Source organism: Mobula birostris, unplaced genomic scaffold, assembly GCF_030028105.1.
Source record: "Mobula birostris isolate sMobBir1 unplaced genomic scaffold, sMobBir1.hap1 scaffold_2974, whole genome shotgun sequence".
In the NCBI taxonomy this organism is placed as follows: Eukaryota; Metazoa; Chordata; class Chondrichthyes; order Myliobatiformes; family Myliobatidae; genus Mobula; species Mobula birostris.
The window spans coordinates 3,220-8,141 of NW_027276034.1; the positions used below are offsets into that span (position 1 = coordinate 3,220).

Below are 4,922 nucleotides of genomic sequence, written 5' to 3' on the forward strand. Positions count from 1 at the left end.
GAGTGAGTGAGAGAGAGGGGGAAGCAGGGGAAGGTGGTGAGAGGCGAGAGGGAGAAGCAGGCCAGGAAGTGGGAGGTCAGGAATGTTCCCCCACCCACTGCCCTCCCCACTTCTGGTCCTCTCTGACTGGTGCTTGACTCTGATCAAGGCCCAATCGTTCCATGGCTGCCAGTGCCTGTCACGTGGTTAATGAGAGCACAGCCATTGAAGGCAGTGATTGGTCATCTGCATTGATAGATTTTATTGATCTAAGGTCATCCACGGGACATGGGAACAACAGGGATTCTGATTGGTTATCGTAATTCAACGTCACTCTTGGTTATGGTATCAAGGCCACTGATTAGTTCTCCACTTTGATGCCATGTCATAGCTATGTCATTGGTTGATTGTTCTCATGACCAGGATATGGTCCGCAGTTCAGACTGCTGATTGTTGGTCTGCTGTAATTATGATGTCATTGTCAATACACATGACTGATTGGTTGCTCTTATCCGTGACATCATATCCAAACTAGGCTGCTGATTGACTACCCTCCTTGCACATGCATGATGCATTGTCCATTGAAGGGGCAAGGGGGAAGGGGGAAGGGGGAAGGGGGAAGGGGGAAGGGGGAAGAGGTGGGGAAAGGGAAGGTGAAGGAGAAGGGGAGAGGAAAGGGAGGGGAGGAGAGAGGAATGGGAAAGGGCAAGGGGGAAGGGAGCAAGGGGTTAGAAGAGAGGGTGGAGTTGACACCATCAGTGTTTGGGGACAGCAGCTCCCCAAGTGTCCCCTCTCTGCCAGCACATGGAGATGTCCGTGACTGAATGCTGCCGACTGGCTCACTCTCGCCTGCAGGAGTACGTGCTGAGGGATGCACTCAAGCTTGGTGCGGCCACCATGAAGGCCCAGTGGGGAAGGACCTCAGTTTAAGGTTCATCACCCACGGGAGTGTGAGGGGTTGGGTGGGGAGGAGACTAACCCTCATCAGCGGTGTGGACAGATAATCAACATGGTGCCCAAGGAGTGGGTGGAATTGTTAATTTGGAAAAAGCATTAGAGCCAACGCCTGCCTTTATTGTTGATAATTTTATTGTTAATAAGTCTTAACTCTTGACCAAGAGTTGAGAGTAAATGAACAGTTTATCGTAAACATCTTTCACTTGTACATGAACAGAGGGTCAACACATAATTTTGTTGTAACTTTATTGAATAAGGACTCAGAGTCAATGAATGTTTTTTCTTATATGTAAATAACTTTATTTTGTAATAATTCTGAATAAAGTATTTTTGGAGGAAAAAAAAGTGTCCAGTGGGTGGAGGAGGAATCTGTGGTCCCACCGCGGAGAAGGAGGAGTTCAGTCCATGGTCCCACCGCGGAGAATGAGGAGCTCGGCCTGTGGTCCCACTGCGGAGGAGGAGGAGCTCAGTCCATGGTCCCATCGCGGAGAATGAGGCGCTCGGCCTGTGGTCCCACCGCGGAGGAGGAGGAGCTCAGTCCATGGTTCCACTGCCGAGGATGAGGAGGAATTCAGTCTGTGGTCACACCATGAAGGATGAAGAACTCAGTCCATAGTCCCACCACAGAAGATGAAGAGATCAGTCTGTGGTCCCACCATGGAGGATGAGGAGGAACTCAGTCTTGGTCCCACTGCGGAAGAGGAGGAGTTGTTGCTGCCTGTGATCTCAGTTCAGAATGTGTGAATCTTTTCCCAGCTCCCAGCTCACTGCCAAAGGGGGTGGGCGTATTAACAGGACCGCTGATCAGATATCTCCCTCCCCACTGCCCCCTCCATAATCTTTCTCCAGTCCTCTCTTTCCCTCCATCTCTCACTTCCCTTGATTTCTTTTCCCCCACTCTCCTTCTCCTCCTCTCTCCCTTCCTCCTCTCTTCTATGCCTTGTCCTTCTCTCCCCCTCTCTCTCTCTCTCTCTTTCCTCCTTCCTCTCTCTTCCCATATGCTCTCTCACCCACTCTCACAGCCTTTTGTTTCCAGAGAGGGACTGAGAGACACCGGTCAGTGTACAGATCTCCCCCTGAGAGACACCGGTCAGTGTACAGATCTCCCCCTGAGAAACACCGGTCAGTGTACAGATCTCCCACTGAGAGACACCGGTCAGTGTACAGATCTCCCCCTGAGAGACACCTGTCAGTGTACAGATCTCCCCCTGAGAGACACCGGTCAGTGTACAGATCTCCCCCTGAGAGACACCGGTCAGTGTACAGATCTCCCCCTGAGAGACACCGGTCAGTGTACAGATCTCCCCCTGAGAGACACCGGTCAGTGTACAGATCTCCACTGAGAGACACCAGTCAGTGTACAGATCTCCCCCTGAGAGACACCGGTCAGTGTACAGATCTCCCACTGACAGACACCGGTCAGTGTACAGATCTCCCCCTGAGAGATACCGGTCAGTGTACAGATCTCCCCCTGAGACAGAGGGACTGAGAGTTACAGGTCAGTGTCCTGATACCACCCCCATCCCCTTTCTCTCCACTATCCCCCTGCCCAACAAACGAGTGTGGAGAGTGGGAGAGTGCACTTGACTGTGATCAGAATCCATTTGGCAGCGATCTGAACTTGGGAGGTGATTCTGAACTTCAGTCCAAAGTCCATGCACTCAGAGGTTAGAGATTTTCATAATCATTGTCGTTGGAATTCAAGGCTGGGGGGGGGATGTGGGGGAAAGAAACAAGTGTCAACACAAGGTTGCACAACTCTAAACAAATCGTCTCCCCACCCAATCACCACCGGCACACAGAGCAAACTCCATAGAGCCCACCACAGTCCCTACCATTCTGACAGCCTCTCCCTACTCCTCCCACTCGGACAGAGAAGATAAACACCACCATCTGTGGGTTTTCCTAAAACACCCCTCCAGGTCCCACAGTGTCCCAGTTGGGGCATATGGTGCACATTCCCTTCACCAGGGCTGGATCTGGATCTCCAGACTCGCTCAGCTGACAGTGGTGTGCAAGCTCGTCACCAACAACAGCTGCAGTGGTTCAAGCAGAGAAGGCAAGTTCCCCACCTGCTTGAAGCGGTGCTTCGGGACACACAATAAATGCTGGCAAATCCCCCATCTACCCAGGATCAGATAGGGATGGGTAAGAAATGCTGGCAAATCCCCCACCTACCCAGGATCAGATAGGGATGGGTAAGAAATGCTGGCAAATCCCCCATCTACCCAGGATCAGATAGGGATGGGTAAGAAATGCTGGCAAATCCCCCATCTACCCAGGATCAGATAGGGATGGGTAAGAAATGCTGGCAAATCCCCCATCTACCCAGGATCAAATAGGGATGGGTAAGAAATGCTGGCAAATTCCCCACCTATCCAGGATCAGATAGGGATGGGTAATAAATGCTGGCAAATTCCCCATCTACCCAGGATCAAACAGGGATAGGTAATAAATACTGGCAAATCCCCCATCTACCCAGGATCAAATAGGGATGGGTAATAAACGCCCGAGCATCTAGAGTGCCAACTGAGGATGAGCAATAAATGCTGGCAATAACACACCTCTCAAGAATGATAAGAGATGGGTTATAAATGCTGGCAATCTCTGAACATCTCGAAGGCAACAGGCAATGGTAATAAATGGTGGCAGGATTCTGTCTTCATTCATTTCTGATCAGAAAAAGCATTCAAGGAGTCAGGGATAAGTACTCACACGATATTACAGCATCTGGAAAAGGAGGGATGTTTTCGTAGGAACAGGAGGCACCAGGGCCAGATGGTAATTTCGGAGGCGCAGGATGATTTGGGAGGACCTCGCTGTATAGGGAAAAAGAAAGGGGTGAAGCATAACTGAAGCTCGCACCACACCAACCTCATCACACACTCCCAGAATCAGACACAGAGTGAATCTCCCTCCACACCATCCCATCACACACTCCTGGGGTCAGACACAGAGTGAATCTCCCTCCACACCGTCCCATCACACACTCCCAGGGTCAGACACAGAGTGAAGCTCCCTCCACACCGTCCCATCACACACTCCCGGAGTCAGATACAGAGTGAATTTCCCTCCACACCGTCCCATCACTCACTCCCGGGGTCAGACACAGAGTGAATCTCCATCCACACTGTCCCATCACACACTCCCGGGGTCAGACACAGAGTGAAGCTCCCTCCACAACACCCCAGTACCCACTCGCAGCAACAGACAGACACTGAAGCTTCCTCCACACCGTCCCATCGCACACTCCCTAATGCTGACACGGCTAGGATATCCTCTCCCGTGAGAGAGGATTAGCAGATCTCACTCACGGCACAGACAGTTGTACACACCTTCTGAACCTCTTCCCTCCCTCTCTCACTTCCCCCATAACTTTCCACTCATACCTCTCACTCTTTCTCACCTAACTCCATCCCACTGTCTCTCTCCTTTCTTCCCCTCTTCCCTTCTACCTACCACCTTCCTTCCCACACTCTCCTTCATCGTTCCTCTCCACCCTTTCTCCTATTCCATCTCTCCATGAACCCTCTCCACCCACCCTATCCCACTCCCTCCATGACTCCCTCTCTCCCCTTCCCACTCTCATTCCCCTTCTCCCTCCCTCTCTAACTTTCCCCAATTGCACACCATCAGACATGTATCAGGAAGGGATGGTGAGAATGTTCCGGAATATTTCAGGGGGTTGTGTTTGTACCCAACCTCACATACTCACATGTAGTTTGAATCCACGAGCCCTTCTCCTGAGGGATGAAACACAATCACTCATTACACTGCACTCTTACACAGTCAGTCCCAAAACTAAACCGACTGCCCCGTGTCAGTCCCCAAACTAATCCCACTGCCTCCTGTCAGTCCCCAAACTAATCCCACTGTCTCCTGTCAGTCCCCAAACTAATCCCACTGCCTCCTGTCAGTCCCCAAACTAATCCCACTGCCTCCTGTCAGTCCCCAAACTAATCCCACTGTCTACTGTCAGTCGCCAA

At 51.4% G+C, this 4,922-nt stretch overlaps 1 long non-coding RNA gene across 1 annotated transcript; it reads right to left on the bottom strand.

Moving 5' to 3' along the window:
- Positions 1–1,071: 1,071 nt before the first annotated feature.
- Positions 1,072–4,680, bottom strand: LOC140192884 (uncharacterized). Its single transcript, XR_011884487.1, has 3 exons — positions 4,652–4,680; positions 3,652–3,755; positions 1,072–2,642 (listed from the first exon to the last, which is right to left on the bottom strand). It is a non-coding gene; the product is annotated as an uncharacterized lncRNA (long non-coding RNA).
- Positions 4,681–4,922: the final 242 nt, after the last annotated feature.